The sequence below is a fragment of the Cupressus sempervirens genome, chromosome 6 (genome assembly GCF_028749045.1).
Source record: "Cupressus sempervirens isolate cs-2001-9-10 chromosome 6, ASM2874904v1, whole genome shotgun sequence".
Lineage (NCBI taxonomy): Eukaryota > Viridiplantae > Streptophyta > Pinopsida > Cupressales > Cupressaceae > Cupressus > Cupressus sempervirens.
In genome coordinates, this window is record NC_143123.1 from 434322239 (window position 1) to 434348381 (window position 26143).

Consider the following 26143-nt stretch of genomic DNA (forward strand, 5'->3'; position numbering starts at 1 on the left):
TTAGGATATTTGGAAAAGACTGTTAAGTCCACCTTGTTAGAGGATTTGATTGATGCACATGTTAGGATGAATTAGTGGCTGATCTCTGATCTGCAACTTAGTTTGCTGAATGAGATTCCTTTGAAATACAATGATCACCTTGTTGTGATAGATAAGACTTTGCTTTTCCTTGTACTACTTGCAACCTTCTTAATTTGCACTTATACTACTTCTTTCTTTATTTACTTTTATGCTTTGGATATGATAAGATGTATTATATATGTAACAATTCAATAAATTTCCTTCTAGAGTCAACTATAATACCTATTTCAGAAAATCTTCACTAAGTCAACTTACTGCTATAACTCAGGTTCTTGAAGACCACTTAGGTGATATTTTGACACTTAGCAACACTATCAACTTGGAAAACTCTAACATTCATTAGACACTAGTGCTTGATCCACAATGATCACTCTAGAGTAGCAGGAACCTAAATAGCATTTGGTGACTTGATGAATACTGAAGAACTTTGTAGACACTAAAATGCTTGGTTGACACTATAGCTTGGTCAAAAATATCTTCCTCTAGCTTGGTTAACCTAGCTCAGTAGACATTGATAAACTCAATAGACACTATAGAGCTTGGTTAACACTAAAATCTTTATTGATTACACTGATGAGCTCAATAGCAACTAATATTTTCTTCTGGAGTTCAATAGACTTTGCTAAGCTTGGGAGACTCTTCTTTGCACATATGGATCTCAGTAACAAAGTAAACAAATCACTAAGTGTTAAGTCACTAATTGACATGAAATTATTTGACCTTAATGTCAAGCATCTCCCCCTTTATCATTAGTGACAAAAACACTTATGATACCAAAAATTTGAATACTCAAAATATAAGTCAAAACTCCCCCTATCAACATGCCTAGGTTTGTAACTTAGTTTTGACTGTTGTTTGATGCTCCGTAAACTCTGACTCTATTTTTTGATCTTTCAAAATTATTTTTATAAATATATTTTTTGCTATGTACATACATCTCTCTTATTGTACATATATTATTGAACTTGATGAAAGATCAACCCCATAACTCCCAAAAATCACCTGTATGCAAACACTTGTTATAGAAGAGAGAAGCAAAAAATTATGAAAGTTAAAATTGCTAGATCCATGGATGAGACATTCTTGATGAGAAAAAAATATATTGCTATTATCAATAATGAATTTGTTAATTAAAAAGAGAGATCATCCTTATAAAGGAGATTAAAACCTTAAAAAAGGTCTAACCTATTGATATATAATTGAAAAGATCATTTTAGTTAGAACATTGTTGTAAGAAGTTTTTTCAATCATTATTTTGTCACTGATGTCAAACTTTCTATATGTTTGTAAGATAATTACTTATATGTTTCAAGCACTATCACTTAGTTGATTGATGAAGAGGATTTGATCAACAAGATATAACAAAAGTACCTAGAGGAAAGGTTGAGTTATGATTATGTATTGAAGTGCAAAAATTAGTTAAGATAATGATAACATAATGTATTGATGATCTACTTAGGGTTACAAAATGTTTGGATACACTTAGAAAGTTTAAATGAAAAAGGTTGAACAAAGTTCATTTGTTAAGCTTGACCAAGTTGATACAAGTGCCAAGTAAAGATAGTGCAAGTCGAGCAAAAAGTCAGTTGGAGCCAAGTAAAAGCATTTTCTAGTGGATTCCAAGAAAACTAATAGGTGCCAAGCAAGTTAGTAGATGCCAAGTAATTTTAAGTATGTGCTAAGCAACAGTAAAATCCAATTGATGCTGGTGATTTTAAAATAGATATTGAGTAACACAGTATGTGTTGAGCATCAGTAAATTGATAATGTAGAGCTATTGCATTATGAAAAAGATTGAAGATTTGCTAAATAAAAGATGACAAGTTTGTTTTCCTGGAACTTGTGAATCAAGAGGAAGATACGATTGATGAGTTGGAGGAACAAAATCTTATGTAAACTATTTTGGAGGCGAATTCAAATGGATTCTAGGAGAAGTTTCTAGAGAAGACAAGATATAGGGTAGATACATTATATCCTACCTAATCCATTGAAAACCCTAATTGTAGAGATGGATAATGACTAGGAAAAAGAGTTCTAATTCCTTATATCTAGGGTTACCTGGTTATGAAGCAAAGGTTGAAAAAGAGGTCAGAAATTTATTTAGATGCAAAAATATGACAAGGAGAAGGGAGATGGGTTTGCTTCATCAAGTGATCTAAGTAAAGAAGTTTGCAATGGAAAACTAAGCAAGAAGGTTTAATGAAGATGAATGTTTGAAGGGTGAACAAGTTGTTAGAACTGAAAAGATTGGAAGCCAAGTAGAATTGAGGATTGAATAGTGATATGTAATCTACAAGTAAGGTTGTAAGTTGTATCAGATCAAACTCTACTATTAATCTCTAGCAATTGTATTAGATTAGGGTAAATCGTTTGGTGAAAGGTTGACTTAATAGTCATTGAAAAATCCTTTAATAGGGTGGCATTCCAAGTGAATGGCCTAAAGTCCTCTAACAAGGCTCACTTTTAACAAGGTGATTGACATTTAATAGTGTGTGTTATAACCTTTAACATGGTTGGCCTTTAATAGGGCATCACTTTAGAAGAGTGAGAAAGGAGTAGCATGTTATTGCCAATTTTCCCAAATTGGGTTTCCACATTAAATCATTGTGTCATATGTAGTGATGAATGTGTTATATTTTATGCTTTACATTTTTGCATGATAGTTTAACAATAACATATTAGTTTTGGTTAACTCACAATGATTGCATGCATGGTTAAGAAAGTTTTATGGGTTCACTAAATTATAAAAAAATTATTTGGACATTTGGACCTTGAATAACTGATTCACCCCCCCGCCCCCTCTCAGTTATTCTAAAGAATTCCAACAATTGGTATCAGGGTGCAATTGCTTAAGAGGATTAGTTTCAAGGTAGTAGAAGCATAAAGATCAAGATGTCAAAGAGAGAGGTACCCAAGCTATATAGGGATAAATTTCCTACATGAATTTTTTTTGATGAAGCTTCACCTTGGAGGACTTGGAGACTATGCACAAACTTTTATTACAGTAGAACATGTTGATCCATCAAGAACCCTAACTGCTAAAGATTTGAAGAAAAAGAAAGAGCACAATTAAGTGATGTTGGAGATTGCCTCTGTGCTGAACTATGCTGAGTTTGATGATATCAAAGACCTCAAAAGTGTGAAGTAGATGTGGGATTCCTTGAACACCATCTATGGAGGAGATAAAATGTTCAAAGAGCCAAGTCAAAGATCCTCAGAGTTAAGTTTGATGACATGAGAATGGAAGAAGGTGAAAACATTGCTCAATATGTTGCTAGCATAAAAGAAGTTGTTAGTGCTATAAAAGGTGCAACTGGTAAAATAGATGATGAAACTATAATGAGTAAAGTCTTGAAAAAATTGTTGCCTACATATGCCATTAGAGTGTCTGCAATTCAAGAGTTAAGATGTATGCCAGGAAATGGTCTAACCCTTGAAGGTATAGTAGGTAGACTCACTGCATTTGAGCTATCTAATTTTGACAACTACAGACCTAGTAGTATTGAATCAGCTTTCAAAGCCAAATTGTTACTGAAGGATTCCAAGGAAGTAAAGCCCAAGAAGAAGAAAATAAAGATAAAGTATGCATCCAGTGACAACAATATAGATGAGGAAGACATTGTACAATTGGAAGCATTACTGGCAAGAAGATCCCATAAAGGAAAAGGTAAATTCAAAGGTAAGTTGCCTGTCATTTGTTTTAATTGCAATGAAGTTGGTCGTATTGCAGCAAGATGTACATAGAAGGAGAACTCCAAAGAAGGAAACAAGTATAAAAATAGAAGAGAAGATGATGGAAGAGACTATAGATATAAAGACAAGAAGTCATGCTATATTGTTGATGAGAACAACTCTGATAAAAATGATGATGAAGTGGTATGTGTTGCAATGAAGAATGAATTAGATGAGGATGAGGCTACTGCACTTATGAATTGTATGAACAAGAATGACAAATGGACCATTGACAATAGATGCTCACATCACATGACTGGAGACAAAAGTAAGTTCATTACCTTGACTAGTTATGATGGAAATACTATAAGATTTGGTAATGATGCACCATGTTCAATAAAAGGAAAAGGGTCTATTAAGCTTATAGATAAGATTTCATGTGACAATGCTTATTATGTTGAAGGATTGAATTATAATTTATTAAGTGTATCACAATTGAACAATTTGGGGTGCAAAGTTGAATTTGAAAACAAATTAGCCAAGATATATGATACAAATAGAAATCTGATTGGAAAAGGTGATCAAACTAGGAGTAATATGTTCTATTTGGATATAGAAGATGCTACTTGTCTTATTGCAAAATTTGATGATGTATGGCTTTGGCACAAGAGATTATGTCATGTTAACTTTGATAATATGATTAGTATAAGTAACATGAAAAGAGTTAGAGGTTTTCCTAAGTTGAAGAAACCAGAAAACATAATGTGCAAACAATGTCAGCTATACAAGATGACAAAGTCAAGCTTTAAAAGTAAAGCTTACACCTCTAAGGAAATACTTGAAACTGTTCATACTTTCTTGTGTGGACCTATTGAAGTGAAAAGCTACAAAGAAGATAGGTATATAATGCTACTTGTTGATGATTACTCTAGAATGATGACTGCCATGTTTCTAAGACAAAAATTAGATGCTTTTCAAATGTTTAAATGGTACTTAGCAAGAGTTGAGAAAGAAAGAGGTAAGAGCTTGAAATGCTAGAGATTAGATAGAGGAGGTGAATTCATTTCACATAAATTTGAAGTGTTCTGCAATGACAGAGGAATTAAAAGAAAACATTAGCACCAAGGACTCCCCCACAAAATAGAATTGTTGAAAGAAGAAATAGACCTATAATGGACTATGCCAGAACACTAATGATGGAGAAAAATGTTTCCTTAAAATATTGGAGAGAGGCTATAAGTTCTGCAGTATACACTCTAAACCATGTGCAAGTAAAGAAAGGTACTCACTCAACACGTTTTGAACTATGGTATGGTTATCCACCTAATCTGAAATATTTTAAGGTATTTGGAAGCAAATTTTGTATTCTCAAAAATGCTAGAAGTGGAAAGTTTGATGCAAAAAGTGAAGAAGGTATATTCCTTGGTTACTCCACAAGAAGTAAAGCTTACAAGTGTTTAATTACTAACACTACCAAAATTGTGGAAAGTGAAAATGTGAATTTTAACGAGTTTACAAAAGCACACGAAGCTGAATCTACCAAAGAACCAAAAGATTACAAGACATTTGCATACTACTATGAAGGAATGCCTACTAAAGAAGATGTCACAAATCATGCAGCAAATCAACAGTAAGTTTCAACAACTATCAAGTCACATCTTGTAAATGTCAAATTGCATTTAGATGCCCAATTATAGAATGAGGAGAATGCAAAATCTGACTCTAATATTAGCACACATGGAAGAGATGCTAAAATACCTGATAGAGATGCACATATTGATACCGAAACTGAGAGACAGAATGCAGCCACAAGAACTGAGCCTAGATTATCCAAATATGTCAAAAGACACCATCTTGTAGATCAAATCATTGGATACAAAGATGCAAGACCAATGAAAAGAAATAGATTGAGAGGTGAATCATGTTTGCTGAGCATGAAGAAACCTAACACGGTAAAAAAAGCATTGGAAGATGATGATTGGTACAAGGCTATGGAAGAAGAAATTCAACAAATAGAAAAGAACAAGACTTGGAGCCTAGCTCCTAGACCATAGGACAAGAATGTGATCGGCACAAAATGGGTATTCAGGAATAAGCTAGATGAGAATGATGAAATAACAAGAAATAAAGCAAGACTAGTTTGCAAAAGGTATGCACAAGAAGAAGAAATTGACTATGGTGAAACATTTTCCCCTATAGCAAGAATGGAAGGAGTAAGAATTCTACTTGCTTATACTACTTAAAAAGGATTCAAAGTTTACCAAATGGATGTCAAGTTTGCATTTCTAAATGGAATATTAGAAGAAAAGGTCTACATAGAACAACCAGAAGGATTTGTGGACAACAACAATAAAAATATGGTATGCAAACTACACAAAGCCCTGTATGGATTGAAACAAGCACCAAGAGCATGGTATGAGAGACTTCATACTTATCTTGTTAATATTGGATTTGAAAGAACAAATGATAACAAAAAAATTTACATGGATAAAGATGAAAAAAAATGTATACTGTTATCTGAAATTTTTGTTGATGAGATTATATTTGGAGGACAAGATGCTTTCTGTAAAGATTTTGCAAATCAAATGAAGCAAGAGTTTGAGATGTTAATGTTTGGAGAGATCCAATTCTTTGTGGGACCACAAGTATATCAAATGAAGTATGGTGTATACATTACTCAGTCAAAATATGTGAAGGAAATTTTGAAGACATTTGGACTTGAGGACTTAAAACTAGTGTGTACACCTATTGTAACATCACTCAAGCTATCAAAGAATGATGAATTAGCTCATGTAAATCAAACAATATATAGATCCATGATTAGAAAATTGCAATATGTAGTACACAGTAGACTTGATATTGCATTAGCTATGGGAATAGTTGCCAGATTCTCTGCTAACCCAAGAGAAAATCACTTGATGGCAGTGAAAAGGATAATGAGATGCCTAAAGGGAATAGAAGAATATGGCTTATACTATAAGAAGAATGAAAAGTTTGAAGTGAAAGCCTACACTGATGTTGATTGGGCTAGAATTATTGATAACAGAAAGAGCACTAGTGGAGGAGCATTTTTCTTAGGTAGAAGACTTGTTACATGGACAAGTAAGAAGTAGAGTTGTACATCACAATCTATTGCTGAAGCAAAATATGTTGCTATTTCTACCAATTGCAAAAACATTGTATGGATCAAACAACTACTAAAAGGAATGAAGGAAGAAATCTCTGAACTAGTGACACTTTATTGTGATAATACAAGTGCTATAAATATATCAAAGAATCCTATTATGCATACAAAGACAAAGCACATTACAATAAAGTATCATTATGTAAGGGAGTTGGTTCAAGAAAAAGAGGTGAAGATGGAATATATCAACACAAAAGAGAAAATTGCTGATATTTTCAAAAAATCATTACCTAAGGATGCTTATGAGTATCTGAGAGGTAAATTAGGGGGATACCCTATCAAAGGATATGTAAAAGATAGAGGGAGTACCCTGTGTCAAATAAGCTAACATGAACTACATACAAATTGATGTAGTGGATCTTACTTTAGGAAGTTGCCTAAAGTAATCATAGAGCTGAAAATTCAAATTGGTTACAAGCAAGGTGATAGAGGGAGAAAATTGAAGAGCCTACAAAAGCATATATCTGCATATACATTAAGATGCCAAGTGTTGAGTACATATCTTTGGCATTGTTGTCAAAGAGGGAGAATGTTTAGTAAACTGATCAAGTGCATACTGATCATGATGAAGATGATCAAAGAAAAAAATCAAGTCACAGAAAATCAAGTTAGACAGAGAGTAAAAGAAGAACAATGAAACGAGAATACATCATCAGAAGACTGAAAGAAAGAAAGATGGAGATATTATGATCCATGGCAAAAGAGAATCAAGTAAGTGAGATTTTGTAACCTAAGAAGGAGTTATTGATAAAGGGAGGAGTGTTATTTACAAAATTTCTTTTGATATTGCCTCACTATTTAACCTAGTTAGTTTAATGTTTGATTGGTTGCTCAATTTGGTTTGCCATCAATGCCAAAGAGGGAGATTGTTGATATATGATTGAAAAGATCATTTCAGTTAGAACATTGTTGTAAGAAGTGTTTTCAATCATTATTTTGTCACTGATGTCAAACTTGCTATATGTTGGTAAGATAATTGCTTACATGTTTCAAGCACCATCACTTAGTTGATTGATGAAGAGGATTTAATCAACAAGATGTAACAAAAGTACCTAGAGGAAAGGTTGAGTTATGATTATGTATTGAAGTGCAAGAATCAGTTAAGACAATGATAATATAATGTATTGATGATCTACTTAGGGTTACAAAATGTTTGGCTACACTTAGAAAGTTTAGATGAAAAAGGTTGAACAAAGTTCATTTGCTAAGCTTGACCAAGTTGATAGAAGGCACCGAGTAAAGATAGTGCAAGCCAAGAAAAATGTCAGTTGGAGCCTAGTAAAAGAATTTTCTAGTGGATGCCAAACAAACTACTAGGTGTCAAGAAAGTTAGTAGATGTTAAGTAATTTTAAGTATGTGCTGAGCACTAGTTAAATCTAGTTGATGCCAAGTGATTTTACAATAGATGCCGAGTAACATAGTATGTGCTGAGCATCAATAAATTGATAATGTCAAGCTGCTACATTATGAAAAAGATCAAAGATTTTCCAAATAAAAGTCGACAAATTTTTTTTCTTAGAACTTGTGAATTAGAAGGAAGATAAGATTGATGAGCTGGAGGCATATAATCTTATGTAAACTATTTTGGAGGTAAATTCAAATGGACTCTAGGAGAAGTTTCTAGAGAAGACAAGATATGGGGTACATACATTGTATCCTACCTAATCCATCAAAAACCCTAATTGTTGAGATGGATAATGAGTGGGAAAAAGAGTTCTAATTCCCTATATCTAGGGATACTTGGTCATAAAGAAAAGGATGAAAAAGAGGTTAGAAAGTTATTTGGATGCGAAAATCTCACAAGGAGAAGAGAGAAGGGTTTGCTTCATCAAGTGATCTAAGTAAAGAAGTCTATCATGGTGAACTAAGCAAGAAGGTTTAATGAAGATGAATGCTTGAAGGGTGAACAAGCTGTTAGAACTAAAAAGATTGGAAGCCAAGTAGAATTGAGGACTGAATAGTGATTTATAATCTGCAAGGTTGTAAGTTATATCAAATCAAACTCTACTATTAATCTCTAACAATTGTATCATATTAGGGTAAATCCTTTAGTGAAAGGTTGACTTAATAGTCATTGAAAAATTCTTTAACAGGGTGACATTCCAAGTGAATGGCCTAAAGTCCTCTAACAAGGCTCACTTTTAACGAGGTGATTGAAATCCCTTAACTGGATCACATTTAATAGTGTGTGTTGTAACCTTTAATAGGGTTGACCTTTAACAATGCATTACTTCAAAAGAGTGATAAAGGAGTAGCATGTTATTGGTGGTTTTCCCCAAATTGGGTTTCCACATTAAATCATTGTGTGATGTGTACTGATGAATGTGTTATGTTTTATGCTTTACATTTTTGCATGATAGTTTAACAATAACATATCAATTTTGGTTAACTCACAATGATTGCATGCATGGTTAAGAAAGTTTTATGGGTTCACTAAACTATAAAAGTTTTATTTGGACATTTGGACCTTGAATAAATAATTTACCCCCCCCCCCTCTCAATTATTCTAAAGAATTCCAACATAACCTAGGTTGCATAATAATAATTAATTTATTATATGCCTAAAGTTTAGCTTAAGTAGACTAGAGTTAATTAGAAAATATATAATTACTCTAATGCCCCACTTAAGATAAACTTAGAGAGTAGCTAAAAACCTAAAAAATACTACGAAAAAATATTTGGGTTCCAAAAACAAAGCTTGATGAGGTACCCAAGCACAACCAAATCTCTGAAAAGAGGAGAAATAGAAAAAACCACATGGGAAAAACCCTACTCTAAAAAGAGATGGAAAACATGCTAAAAGAAACTAGTGAAGGAATGAAGAAGCCTCCAAACTAGGGAATGTCCTAGATGATAGGAATAAAAGATGATCACAAAGAATGCCACTAAAGCATGTAGAAGCTGCAAAGCTCTATCAATAGTAACTACTGATCTGAAGAACCTCCATTCAAATAGAACCTAACTAGGTAGAAAAGACTATAATCTAAAAAAATTAGGAAGCACACAAAGGAAAATAGCTAAACTCAAAGATACAAATGGCATGAAACACCAAATCTTGAAGAGAGGATCAATCAAACCAAGGAAGCATGAGAAACAACATAAGAACCCCCCTAATGTAGACAAGGGTGAGGTGATAGACAAGTAAACAAGTGGGCCAAAAGAACTGCATGTCAATGAACCATGATCAAGATGCACAAAAAGAGTACATATGTGTGTATTGAGATGATCAATCTCAGACATGTCACGAGGCTAATGTCACAAAAGGGACACTCACTAAACAAAGGAAAAACATCAACTCCACATGGCACTTTAATCATGAGTAATGCATGTACAATAAGGTAAAAGACATAATGAATCCCAAGAATTTAATAATTTGCATGAGTGTCCTCAGATGACACTGCTTGAATTAGAAGGCAAAACAAGGCAACTCCAGTGAAACAAAAATACAGATACTATATGGCATTTTATCTTAGTGTGTTTGAAGGAATGCATACAAATGATGTCTAAATAGACTAGAAGAGACATAAGACTAATACAATAGATAGTATAAGTCATGATGAATCATCTAAAGAAACAAAATTGATCCTTAGACCTGAAACAACCAAGATATCCACCAGAATGCAAAAATACAAAAGACTGAATAAAATGTGTTTGGAGGAGAATTTGGGAAGACAACTAGCATCAATAGAAAGATCTCAGAAAGACCTTTCCAATGATATAAATATTTTCCAAATCAAAGATCAGATTCTCAAGATATGTCTCCCAGAGTGCAAAAAGAAACTCCTAAATTTTATAGTAGAAAAAGCCATTCAATAAGTATCAAAACTAAAAATTAACTATACTACTATAATGGGCTCAAAACTAGCTTTCTGATGATATCTTGTTTGCAAAAAATAGAGTTCATATGCCTGAGATATGAGCAAAAATGTGAAGGTAGATCCAAATAGAGCTTGAAGAGATCATAAGAATGTTGATGTAGTGCTGACATGGCACTGATGTCAAAAAGTGATGAGCCAAAATTTGATGGTCAAATGGTCATTGAGGAAAAAATAATGCCTGAAAATGACCCCTATCAGAAACCAAGGACTAGTACTAGATAAAAAACTAGTGGCAAAAATTAACATGTGCCAAAATAGGACCAAATCACATGCACCATTCATAAAAATGTCTGATGACACGATGTGTTGAGATTAAAAGTTATTTGCAAAGTCATTATTATTGATTGTGGCTAGAGCTCTTGCCAAAAATGAGAAGAAGAATCTGAGTAGTCCAAAGGGCCACATGGGTAGTCATGAATACCTCACAATTCCAAACATGCACTTCTACATGGTTGGTGCATAGAGAAAGGATGTGGTATGAAGATTTGGTTAGCAATTAACATACACCCAAAATTAAGGCATCAATTATTCATGCATTCCAGAAGAAATGTCACTAACTATTGTATTAAAAAAAATTCACGAGAGAAATTACCTATTATGGCCAATAAAATGTCAAAAAAGAAGAAATTTATGGCCATATTAGCACTGCCAAAAAAGATGACATGGAAAATTAAATGTTGATTATCCCCAAAGTCATGTGTGTATGCATGGTCAGTCCCTCCACTTAGGAAAGAAAGTTTACCAAATAAATGAAAATCTCTAACAACATTGCTTGAGTTGTAGGAAGATCACCCCACACAAAACATGTGACATAGAAAGGCTGGATTGGGAGGACAAATAGGATGGGGTTGGTACCACATGGCACTCCCTCCAAAAATTGCATATCACAGTTTTCTCAAACCACAAATCACCAATGAGGTGGATGGGAGTCATAAACCTTTTTTCACAAAGGCAAACCATCGGTAAAGAGAGTAAACTAGCCAAAAATGCAAGACCCAATCAACACTTGGTTCTCACAAAAATGTAATACAATCCACCAAAAATGTGCATATGTAGCCACCAAAAAAAATTGCCTCTAATCATGTCGACTGATGTTGTGCAAGCCAAGGCATTCTGAGGTCTCCAAATATGTAGGCCTCACCAAGGAAAAATAAATCCAAACACAATGGTCCAAGGTAATAGGAGGAGAGGTTGTGGGAGGAGCCCCAAATAAGAGAGTGGGTGAAACTTTTGTCAAATTAGCCTCATGATCCAACAATAAGAATGATATGTGTGCATCAAGACTACTAGTCCACAACTAGGTTACAAGCTACATATATTCAAAGAAGTTGACTTAGCCTCAGAAAAAGAGGATGCCAAAATGTAGAGTGTGGCTTGGAAAAAGTTGGCAAGAGGCCCAAATAAAAATTCTCATGTAATATTGAAAACTATGAGTAACACGTCATGTGGGATCTCCAACTTCAAAGAATAGCTGATATGGACCTAAAAGTAAGGTACACTTGTCTAAATAGGTAATATAGGTACAAAAGGTACCAAAAAAGTGTTGCGTCATACAAAATCATGCCATGGTTGTTTCCAATAAAAAATCTCACCTCAGTTTGTGTACCCAAACCAAAAATGGCCTAGGTAGATTTTTTTTTGCCTCAGATTTCAACAGTGTCCAAATTAGACATATCTTATATGAAAATGGGAGTTTTCAAGTGCTTTGAGCTCAATGACGATGTTAATTTTTTCTAAAAGTACCTCACAAATTAGTGACCCCCTAGATCAAATAAAAATTCCTCTAAAAGTCATAGATCTGAAAACCAATGCCAAATCTCTCAAGAACTGAACAAGGGCATGAAGATTTGGCACTCTAATACCATGTTGAAGTTGATGAAAGATCAACCTCATAGCTCCCAAGAATCACCTACATGAAAACACCTATCATAGAAGAGAGAAGCAAAAAACTATGGAGGCTAAAATTGCCAGATCCATAAATGAGACATTCTTGATGAACAAAAAAGATATTGCTATTATCAACAATGAATTCATTAATTACAAAGAGAGATCATCCTTATAAAAGAGATCAAAACCCTAAAAAGGTCTAACCTAGGTTGCATAATAATAATTAATTAAATAATTAATTATTATATGCCTAAAGTTTAGCTTAAGTAGACTAGAGTTAATTAGAAAATATCTAATTACTCTAACACATATTTCCTTCTTGTATATATAAATTCCCCTTGATTTTATTTATGATATATATATGATCTACATTCCCCCTTGATTTGACACAAATGCCAAAATTGCATAACTACAAGGTAACACCAAAATGTGAAAGGAAATTACTGTATGTACCTTCAAAAGTATGGCTATTGTCTTGTCCCCATTTTCTTGAAAAACTTTTAAATCATGCAAAGCTATCTAGACCTTTGCTAATAATTTCATCATGTGATCAGAAATTGAGAAATTGTTGTCATGGGTTAATGTTTTGGCATGTGCAATATGTTTTTGCATTGCATCCATGTTAGGAAGTATCATGCCCTGCATTTTTGCTAGTGTTTCCCTTATCTTGGATTCTTCCCTCAACAATTCTACCTATAGATCTGTTAGATATCTAATTTTCACAAAATGTGTAAAACTACTATGAGGATCAAGTGAAAACTAATGTGCACTTTCCTTCATATCAAAATCTATCTTAGATAACTTATCCTTTATTTGCTTAGTGAAATTTGATGTGTTACTCAATGTTACAAATAAAGTAACAATATTATATATATAATTTTTAAAATTTGAAAGAATAGTGGACAACTCCACTTGGTCAATAACAATCTTCTAAGCTAATTTTTCCAAGACTTTGTTTTCAAATTTCCTTTCTACCCTCTGTAGAAATTTTTCTTGTCCACACAATTCCTCATTACACTTATGAACTACTTCAACAAGTTGATCCAAAATTGGTTGTTTTTCATCAACCTCAATATTCAGTGCATCAACAAATATGCTCCTAATATCTTCAAGAATTCACTTAAAATTAATATCCATTTTTCTGCTCAACCAGTGAGGACGGCTTTTGATAATAAATACTTCAGTGGATCTATCTTGGCAATGAGATATGTAGTATGATTAAGCATATAATGAGGTATTTTTTGCATACAAAAGACTACATCCAAACATGCTCTCTCAATAGTAGTGTAGTTTAACTCATAGCCAACTAGTGTTCAACTGAGGTAATATATGGCTTGCTCATTCTCATTGTCATCTAATTATGCCAGAAGTGCTCCTAAGGCAATTGAAGTAGCTGAAATGTATAGAATCAATGGTCATCCTACAATTGGAGGTAGTAAAACTAGAGGATTAGCCAAATATGTCTTAATTTTTTCAAATGCTTTTTGGCATAGACAATCCCATTGAAACTTAATTCCCTTGTGAAGCAAATGCTGAAGTGGATGGACTTTATCTACTAGTTGTGACACAAATCTCCTAATAGATTGTAACTTTCCTTGAAAACTACGAAGTTGTTTCAATGTAGTAGGTGGAGGCATATCCATGATGGCCTTCACTTTTGGTGGATCTACCTCAATACCTCTTCTTGACACAATGTAGCCTAACAATTTGTCTGATTTGACCCCAAATACACACTTCTTAGGATTAAGGCACACTTTGTATTTCTCCAACCTATCAAAAATAGTAGTAACAACATCAATGTGGGATTCTCTTGTCTTGGATTTTCCTAGGATATCATCAACATAGTCCTCCATTATGACATGTAGAAGATCATGGAATATGGTAGTCATTATGTGTTGATAAGTGGCATTGACATTTTTCAACCCAAAAGTCATAACTTGATAACAAAAGGTTCCCCATGGGGTGGTAAATGCCATTTTATGTTGATCCTCTTCTGCAATTCTGATTTGGTTATAACCAAAAAATCCATCCATCAAAGACAACATCTCATGTCCAGCAATCAAATCCACTATGATGTCTATGTTAGGAAGTGGAAAATCATCCTTAGGACATGCAAGATTTAAATCTCAAAAATTTGAACAAACACAAATGCCCCCAGATGCTTTCCCTATAGGAACAATGTTGGAGACCCACTTAGGATAGTAAATAGGATGGATGAACTTCACCTCTAACATTTTTTGCAACTTTGCTTTGACTAGGAGTGCTATCTTAGGGTGCATTTGTGCAACTTTTGCTTCACTGGTTTAATCTTGGGATCAACTATCAAATGATGCACAACCAGATTTGTGTCTAAGCTAGGCATGTCTTTGTATGTCCATGCAAAATTAATTTTTCCCTTTTTCAAGAATTCAGTCATGGCTTTTTGTTCCTCAAGACTTAAGGTAATAGCAATGTAGGTGATTCGTGGGTTATCCTCTATTCCCAAATTGATTGGAATTGTGTTTTCATTCAAAATAGGTGACTTTTTTGGTGGAAAGGATCTAAATGGAAAGTCAAGCTCTTCCTCTTTTGGCTCCTCTAAGAGGTTTTCACCAGAAGATGCATCCTTTATTTTATCTTTTTCTTCATCCAAAAGTGTCCTAGAGGAGTTTTCACTAGAGGATGTTTCTTTTGTTTTTCCATTTTTATTTTCTTTTTTACTTTTGCAACTAAGAGAGTTGACTTGGCTACCAAAGTAGGCTTCCTTATTGTACTGGATCTCATATTCATAATCTTAGAGATTCTTAAGGCCAAAAAGTGCCATCACTACTTCATCAGTCTTACAAATGTCAAGAGTTGGTGGTGTATCTTGAAAGTCCTAGTCTATCATGTCTAGATTGGTGAGAGGTAGGTTAATGGATGAAAGGTCATTTATGGTAATGATGTGGACATAGTTATCTAGGTCATCTTCAATGTATTGGAAAGGTACTTTGAAGAATTGCTCCTCTTCAGTCTCAGAATCAGGTTCAACCATACAATAGTTGTCAACAAAGGATACCTTAGGTTTAATGGAGCCCAATCTAGGTCCTTTAGGATAGCTATTAGATTCTAAGGGTTGTCTAATTCCATCTTCTTTCGGTCCAAGGCTGGTACCATGATATCCCATGTTTTCAATAATTGGAGGTGCCTTAACATATTTATCCTTAGGAAACTCCATAGGTTCATCTTTTCCATCATAATATAGCCAATCTAGGATATTATCTTCCATGTGCTCATCACTAAGTGAACTCCAATGCTCAAATATTGTCTTGATAACTTGCATGGTTTCCTTATTAGTAGAAGGTGATAATTGAGAAGGTTTTCTAAAGGAATGAGGGGAAAGTGGTAGTTGTCCAACACACAAGGCATTTTCAAACTTATACTCTCCCATTCCTAAATCAGCAAAAGTAACCTTCTTCCATGTGGTGTTAATTTTAGTATCTTCAACCTTCTCTTTTCCCTTGTAGGAATTTGAATCCTCATTAGCTAATTTTGGTACTATTGTGGAAGGTGGTTCTGTTATGGTGAGAGACTTAGGTATAACTTTGGCAAACTCACTTATTGGACAAAAAATTACTGGTGCACCTTCCAATCTTTTACAAAATGCAAAAGGAGTGGGATCCCCTAGGATTGTGATATCTCTTCCTTGGTGGGGAAATTTCAAGCATTGATGATAGGTAGATGGGACTACCTTTAGTGTATGTATCCACGGTCTACCAAGCAAGATGTTATATGGAAAATCCTAGTCTAGGACATGGCATTCAATATTTATGATAGCTGGTCCAAATTTTAGAGGCAACATGATAACCCCTTTTGATTCTCTTTCCCTCTCATCATATTCTTTTATTGTAATCCTTTTATTAACATCTAGAAGATCCTCTGGTAGTCCCAAGAAGTGAATCATTTTCAATGTACAAAGGTTCAAATCAGATCCATTATTTATAAGGACTCTTTTAATCTTATGTTGCTGTATAAGGACTTCAATGTGGAGCAAAAAATTATGGTGGGGATCAGGACCTTGGAAATATTTATCTGTGAAGACAAGGTGTTGTTGGGCAGCAAGGTTTCTAATCATAGCAGTGAATTGGGAAGCATTAATGTTTTCAGGAACATTAAACTCTAAAAGAGCCTTCTCCAAGATCTCTTTATGGATGGGTGATGTGGTTAGAAGCTCAAAAATAGATATTTGTGCAGGAGTCTTACCTACCTAGGACAACACATCATAGTGAGAAGCGGGTCTTTGTGAGGTGGATGGCACAACAAGCACATGTGGCATTGATGGATTAGTGTTATTGGGAGTGGTAGCTTGCAAAGTGAGTCTTTCTCATCGAGTGGTGGCATCACAATCAACTGCTTGTAAGACAAGGGTATTCACATGAGTGTCTACCTCTTCAATGTGATCACACAAGGAGTCAAGTCCTGATATACGGTTAGTAGAGTAATCATAAGGTAATGCATTTGATGTGGAAGCTTGATTCACATTGTTGGTATTGTTGTGATTGGGAAATAGTTTTTGAAATATCTTTAATTTAGCATTTTTAGAGGTTGGACCTCCTTCTACTTCAATTTCCCCATCATCAACAAGATTTTGGATAAAAACTTTGAGCTTGATATATTTGTTGGTGTCATGTCCTTTAATACTATGATATTTACAATATTTGTTTTCCCTATACCATTTTGACTTTGGTTGATTTTCATCAAAAGAATGCGTGTTAGGAAATACCATCAAGTTGTGATCCACTAATTTTTGAAAGATGGCCTCCAAAGGTTCACAAAAGTTAGTGAACTTTCTATTTCAATCATAGTCACGATTGTAGTTGTTGTTGTGTAGAAAGAATTCTGTTTGATTACGAGATTGTTGATTGCCTTGATTGTCATTATTCAAATGGTTGTTGTTTCGATTGTGGTAGTTTTTGTTGTTCCCTGCTTGAAGATTTTTGACATCAGTAACACCATCATGTGTAACACCCTTATTCTTGGACCAAAATTTGGGTTTGCTATTGTTGTTTGACTCATTGTTGGAGGATGATAAACTATAATGTTTAATGGTACCTTTTTCCAAAAGTCCATTTTCAATATTCTTGCCCTTTTTGACTAAAGTGGCAAAGTCTTCGGGGCTAGCCATTTTCATGTGGAAAGACATTTTGGGTATCAAGTTCTTGATAAATATATCCACAAGAGGGGAATCTTCAATTTTATATGGCATACAATTAGCAAGATGTCTCCACCTTTGTAGGAAGTTGGAAAAAGTTTCTCCATTTTGTTGTTTTGTGTTGCACAAGTCACTCAATGAGGCAAGATGTTCAATTTTGTAAGAGTATTGTGTTATAAACTTGCTTGTCAAATCATTGAAAGAAGTAAAGGAGCCCTTAGGTAAATTCATTAACCACTCAAGTGTAGGGCCTCCAAGACTTTGTGCAAAGAGCCTCTTAAGATAGTCATCACTGTAGGCTACTTCTTGGCACAAAATAGAAAATTCCTTGAGATGGGTGACGGGGCATGTCCCTCCTATATACTTGTCAAATTTAGGAATTTCAAAACTAGGTAGAAATGGCATCATATTAATGGATTTATCAAATGGAAAAGGACAAATTTCCTCAAAAGAGACATCCTTCACCCCTTTTTTGTTCATGTTAAGGACCAAATTTCACAATTCTTGGAATTGTTGAGCCAAATCTTGATTAGGTTGCACTTGTGATTGTTGGGAGTTCACAAATCTACCTCCTAAATTGTAGGGAGTCCCAATTGTAGTGTGAGGTGGTGGAGGTACTCCACTTTGGCCAATGTATTGATATGCCATTGTTGGAATTAGCACGGATGTCTTTACCATAGTGGTTGGCACTTATAAATAAGAGGAGTGCATTGGTTGTGTCGGAATTGCCATTGGTTGAGTAGGTACTTGTCCAATGCCTAAGCATCCCACCGTTGAGGTTGTCAAGGTAGATTGTGGAATGCTAGCATGTGTGGTAACATTGGGCATGGTACTAATGATTTGTTGAATATGTTCTGCACTCAATTGAAATGTAGGTTTTGTTGAAGTGCTAGCTATAGGCATAGCACTAGTTGTTACCATGGTGTCTTTCCCTTTGCTAGAAGTAAGAGCTGCATTTGAAGTGGGCAACACAGGAGCACCACCTTTTGTAATTTGTCTAAACAAAGTGTTCTCATCAAAGCTTGGAGGAAAATTAACACCATCCTTGACCAAATTTAGGAATATCTCAGTTTTGTTTTCCCTAATGGATTTCTCCATCATTTCCACATTGTAGGGATCCTCAAGGAATGTCCTAACATCACTAGGTACATCGTTGGGGTCAAAAGGATCTTCATCTTGGTATACTTCATCATTGCCTCCCAAAGTTGTGTTATGAAAGGGATCTTCTGGTTCTTGTGTGAATGTTGAGTTAGGCATACCAAGGTTCAAACTAGAGGGAATTATGTTCCCTAATGAAGTTTTGAGGGGAGGAAAAAGATTCTCCATCTCTGATTGCCTCAATGATTCCCACAAACGTGACATGGGATTAAACGTGAACCTTCCTGATCATGTGTGTACCATACAAGAGTGACCAAGCCAATGGGTGTAAGATTATGGAAGAAAAAGAAAAAGAGGATGAGAGCTATTAACCTTATGTGATTAAAGGGTCAACTACCCAAGTGTGAACAAAAGACCTTGGTTTAGCAAAAAAATTTTGTTTAGAGGATAGTAGTATCTTTCTCCTACCAAGGATAGCCAAGTGATCTTTAGGCAAGATAGTACACCAAGTTGATTGCTTACTATTTGGAGATGGACTTGTGATCCCAAATAAGTAAGTGTAATTAGGATAAATGTTTGCTTATGGATGAAAGGTCTAATGTTGTAATGTCAAAAGATGTTTTAAGGTTTAAGCTCTCTAGAAGAAAATTTGAAAATGGAAGACTAGGAGTTTGGAAAGATGGAGGTAGATATGAAAAGATGAAAGTGTTGTGGTCACTAATGTAGTTAACTCAATCCTCATTCATTGGAAATAAAAACCTTGGGTTCACTCCTAGGAAAGTAGACTAGTTTCAAAGTTTTCCATTGTATTCAATTCTATCACAACGGTCTTGTCTAGCTTTTTCCTTTTGAATGTCTTTGATTGAATATCATAATTATTTGTCACTATGTGCTAGGTTCTTCCTTTCCTTGTAGATGAGTGGTTTGGACAACTTCACTTTCTTATGTTTGACTTGGTTGACTTTATCGGTCATGGCAGGAATAAAACAAGACCCAAATTTCAAGTACCCAAATTTTTTGCAATAAGATGTGACTAGACTCAACCAATTTCAAAATGCAAACTAACAATAGTAACCGTGAGTCAAGAAGACCTCACTTAACCTATCTCACTCAATGAAAGGTTACCTCACAATTTCACTCATTTTAGAGCTTGTTTGATGTTTTGGCTTTGGTTTTTGAATGTTTGAACAAGCATGCTGAACATGCCAACAACCCTAATAAGGCTATCTCTAGGTTGAACAAGGCTTATCTAAAGGGTGTCCTCGATATACACAAGGTATGTGAGGCCCAAATCTATAGATGAAAGGAAATACTAACATATAGCTAGGGGGAGATTGTAACCTAAATCTCCTCCTTCACTTCCCAAAGGTATAAAGTTCTTTGAGGCTTAGCCAAGAGTGACAATATTTCACTTCCAAGAGAGGTGTCTTTCGATTCACCTCCCAATTTTTATACTCCGCCAGAAAATTAGAGTTGAGGTTGTCCCAATGGGTGATGAAATCCCCAAGTAGGCCTCCTATAAAAATGAAAAACAAAACCACTTATTTCTTGTGCACCCAAGATCACCGAAAGGCATGAGGGGAGAGAATATGTAAGTGGTCTTGGGGTTTAAATGACACTTGTTCTTTCCCAATGAAGCTTTAGGTTTTCTATCTACTTGAAGACACTCATGATTAAAACATGCAAGGTTCTTTCCAACTTGAAATAGCACCAACGTAAATGAAAATGCAGGTTCATCAACAAGAAAGTAAAGCGAGTGCGTGAAAGTAAAATGCTGAAAATAAAAATGCAAAAAATAAAGTCAATTTACTTTAGGACATTCAAGAGTGTATGATTTTATTTTAAGCACCAAATCCAAATGTGATCTAGCCTAGGCATACATGTCAATTTTAAGCACCAATTCCAAATGTTTTCTAGCCTAGTCATACATGTCCATTATCCTTTAAAGCATTCAAGACGGTGTGAATTCTTTTTAAGCACCAAGTCCAAATGTGCCTTCTACCCTAAACATTCATGTCCATTTTAAGCACCAAGTCCAAATGTTGGCTAACCTCAAAATTCATGTCAATTTTAAGCACCAAGTCCAAATGTTGGCTAACCTAAAAATTCATACATTCAAATGAAAGTTTTTAATCCATACAAGTTAATTAGCCCTTAAGGTTTAAGTGATAAAAATCACTACAAATCTCCTTTAGTGATAAAAATCACTATTGGTTTTTCTTTTTAGGTTTTCAAGGTTAATTCTCTGCATCAAAACTGTTAGTAAAAGCCTACAAGTCAATATGTTAGCAAAAATGATTGTTCACAATTGCACAATTTTGCTAAAAATTAGAGAGGCCAAAATGCAGGCGCAGATGCTAGTCTGCGAAGATGACGAAAAGTAGAGACGCCAGACTACAAAGACGCTAGAACTTGCAGATGATAGATGACACTTTGCACTTTTTGAGGAAAATGATATGGTTTTCAAATGTAGATGACAATGTGAAAGTCAAAGATGTCAAAAGGCAAAAACGTTGAAAGTCATAGCCTAAGGGATCTTGATTTCCAAAGAAATCCTAGCCTTGGCTTCTTCGTAGGTACCAAAATATGGTACCTTGGGGTCTACTAGCTCATTTATAAGAGCTTCAATTATATCATTTGTATAATCAATGTTTACCTCATGTCCAAGAGGTTTCACCCATTCTATCCTTGGCCTAACTACCTATATATGTACTTTTTCACAATCCACAAGGAAACATATATCTTGCTCATAGTCTTCAACTAGCTTCTTGGGAATTTTGTATCTACTCCACATTTTCTCCTTTAAAGTCTCAAAGTATGCATCTATGATGCCTTCAAAATTCTCTCCCATTTCTATTATGAACTCATTAATGTGATATACAAGGGATGCCTCCTTCTTCCATGTCACATTGCCTTTGGAAGGGAAAAAAAAATTGAACATAAAAGAATAAGTAGGTCAAAAGAATTCCAAACTTACAAGGATTATTATTTGACAACCAAATTCTCTTCATATTTTTGTTAAGTTGATTGAGTTGCAACTTGACAAGGTTGAAAGATAAATTGTTCTTCATAAATTTGTATGCTAGGTCAACAAATTCACATGGAATATTTTTTAGATGACTCGAGCTATAGATATTGTGAGCAATTACATACATGCAAAATTTGATCTACATGTATGTAACTTTGTTCAACTTCATACCTCTTCCATCCCATTTGGCAAGAGTTTTCTTTGCAAGTTTGACCCGACCTAGGGTTTTGGTAGTTTTCACCTTGTTTAGCATAGGTAACCCTATAATTCTATGAATCATCTTCTTAGTGATCTAAATGGGTTGATCCATCCATAAATGCATTTTTTTAACTTGACTTAGAATAAATCTAATCCACTTCCCTTAAAAATTTCTTGGCATGTGTAGGATATGCGTCAAACCCTTTGTTTCCAAATGCTTGTGCTTGGGTTTCAAACTTCCATCCACACACAACTCTTTATACACCTGGTTCAACTCCAAGGTTCCTAATTATTGGATAGAATAGTGATATAATGACCAAATATCATGAACAATAAATACCTTAGGAGTAATTTGTGAATGAGCTCCAATTGGGTCAAGTTCTTTTGTAATCGTTGGACTTAATTTGAATGTTGGGGCTTTGCAATCAACACCTAGGACCAACATTTCCAAACCTTTCTTCACTTTTCTGCTATAAGATACCATTACACTCAATGATGCTTCAAATGTAGGAATAAAATTTGACAAATCTGATCTGAATTGTTTGGGGGATCAAAGATAATCTTTACTCTTTTCTCTAAAAATTCATGGTGAAAGTCTAACCTTTGATTTATCCTCTTTAACAAATTCTATCTTTAAGATCACCATTAATGCATCATACAATAGTTAGCTCGATGATAGGGTGTTGAGCTCAACTAAGTCTTCAACACTCGAAAGATACCTTCAACTCGGTAAAGTCTCCAAATCGGTAGGGTCTTCAACTTGGTAAGAACTCTGATCTTTCCATCTACATCCAAGCTTGGTTAGCTCTTGCAACCCAACCATGCTCAGTAAGGTCTTAATACATCACTTGAATTGTTATTCCAACTTGGTGATCCTAATGCATCTGAAATGTTGATTTGGACCTTTTGCTTGATAATTGGAATTGATATGAGATATCTCCTTTTGAGTCATAGTTTCTATAATATCTATGGCTAATTAGATTGAAATGGTTGAGTTTCCCAACTCATTGACTTGGGTATCAACACTTTCAAGACTTTGATTTGAATTCTTTGGAGATTTCTTTACCCATTGCTACCTCATTTGACTTCTAATATTGTCATCCTTTTCTTTCTTTGTTCATACAATTCTTGGCAAGATGTCCAAGTTCTGTACATACAAAAACATCTCTTTGTAGTGTCTCTCTTCCTCGTGTGATGTTTCATGCAATTTTTCCCAATGTGCCCATACTCACCACAATAGTGACATTTGCACCATTTGTTGTAATCCCAACCAAATATAGCTTTGACAATTTGTTCTATTGGGTTCCATTTCTTGGTCTTGTATTCTGAAGATTTATGTCCTTGTCTATTGCAATTGAAACACTTTCCTTCAAACTTAGATTTCTCTATGCATTTACTTGTTCTATGTCTTGACTTGTTGCAACTCTAATACTTTCCATTGAACTTTGATTTTCCATTTCTCCAACACTTTTTTGATATATTTCCTATCTTTCCACAATGATTATAGGTAGATCTTTTATTCTTCTGAGGTCCTTGCTAGGATGATTCATCTTCTTTTGTGTATCCTAATCTAGCTTTTCCTTTGTGTCTAAATTGAGTTTTCTTGTCAATTAATTTATGCTTTCTTGAGATTTTATCATCCTCTCATTGGTTTTGTTTTCTATGCTAAGATCATTTTGCAATCTTTCATTCTCTATCCTTAAGTTGATAACTTCTTGATTTGCATAACTAAGCCGATCAATCGGATCTATTTGTTGAAGAGATAGTTGATGAATTTCATTGTCCTTTTCTTATATTTCTTCTTTGACTTTGTCCTTTTGTTCCATGACTTCACACATTTTGACTGATTGAATTTCTTGTTCTCTTTTCATCTTTTTGATTTCTTCACGAAGAGTAAGATTCTTTTCAAGTAGACCTTTGATTGCTGCATCAACTTCATTTAAACTTGTCTTGACAAATGTCTTCAATTTTTCTTCAATGTAGAGATTTTCAATCATCTCTCCTACAAGGTCTTCTCTTCCTTTCAGGGATCAAGACAACCGCTCCTTCATTTTCTTGAATTGTTCCATGGCCAATTTTAGATCAAAATTTTTATTTTTAATAGCTTTCTCCAATCTATATGCTTCCATTGCTTCTAATCTTTTCTCAAGTTATTAAACTTCTAATGTGATAACTGTTGACCATTTTTGCCCCCTCTTGTTTTCCAAATATTGCTTATCTCATGAAAACTAGGGTGGTAGCCTTGATCATGTCCTTTGGACTATTCATTTATTTCCATGCAAGCCTAATAGCAATATGAAAAAATCCTTGAATTTTCTCTTCTATTCCTAAGTCTTGAATCTTTTCATGTTTGTATGCCACATCCTTATAAATATTTTAAGTTGTGATCTTGTAACTCCTCTTGATCACTTGGTCACAGGTAGTTAGAACTTAACCATTAGGATGGCTACAAGAACGTAAAACAATTATCTCAACAGTCAATGCAACTTTGTAGGTGGCTAAAGGCTTAAGGATATAAGGGTTGTGAGGTTGCGATCAAACCATAGTAGTTTAGATGCATGCTTTTTGCAAGATCACAAGGAGTTAAGGTTAACTCCTAGTTGTGGCTACAAGCACATGAAACAATTATCTCCATAGTCAATGAAAATTTGTAGGTGGCTAAAGGCTTAAGGATATAAGGGTTGTGAGGTTGCAATCAAACCATAGTAGTTTAGATGCATGCTTTTCGCAAGATCACAAGGAGTTAAGGATAACTCCTAGTTGTGGTTATGAAGGTGCAAAATCTTATGTTTGCATATTTTTAGGTTAACATTTGGGTTAATAGTTTAAGTACAACATTGTGATCTTCCCTTTTTTGCCAGTCATAGGAGGTTAAGGACTAACTATAGTTCAAGTTGCAAGGCCACAAATTTCTCTTATGCACATAGTCACAAGGATAAGAATACTTCATCAAATGAAGGCCACTCATCACAATCAATACATTCTACCAGAAAGCTTCAAAGTTTAAGTCATGACCATATGAAAAGTAAATAGGTTTAGTCAACTTAGTTCAATGCATCGCATAGAGGATTAAGTTTAACCTTGGGTCAAGGCTATGAAGTGGTGATCTCCTTTTTTTGCACTGTTACATGGAGTCAAAGGAAAACCATAGTTAAGGTACTAATAGTACAAATGCTTTGTTCACTTGTTCATAGGGTTAGTTAACAAGTTAAGGAAGTAGGCTATGAAGGCATTGTGGTAGTTAATCTAAAAATTTTTCCAACATCATAAAATTAATACATACTTCATAGCTAGTAGTTCCGATGGAGTGATGTGGTTAGAAGGATAATATTCATAGCTTCACATGGTTAGTTTGTAGTCAAGCTCTAGCAATTGTGAAGGTGCAAAAAGCTCCATTTGTAATCAAGTTTGATGACTTCATGGGTTGTAATGGTTAGATGAAAAGAGTTAATAAAACCTTGTCTTCACAAGATCACAAATATCTTTGATGTAGTCAAGCTTTAGGCTACAAAATCACAAATAGTAGTGCTAGCAGTTAGGGTTCTAGTTGTAGGGTCATGAGCATTTCATGCTAGCTAGGATTTAAGCTATGAGAGGGCAATCAAGGTAAGATAACTACTTTCACATCATCACACAGTTACAAGATTGTTAGGTCTAAGCCATGATGATGGTGCCAAGGGCTAATTTCATAATGTCACAGGGTCACAATAGTTAAGGAGCCAACATGATTTCAAGTTGTGACACACTAATCAAGCATAAACAAGGAAAAATATGATTTTACAAGGCTAAAAAGTTAAAGATAAATTCAAATTATGAAGCCACAAATGCTGGCAAAGTCCATAGGTCAAAAAATAGATAGAGGGATGAGTAAGGTGGTGAAATACTTAAAAGACATTGGACCACGTAGCGAGTCTAAGGGTTGAATCCAATTGACTTTATGACATGG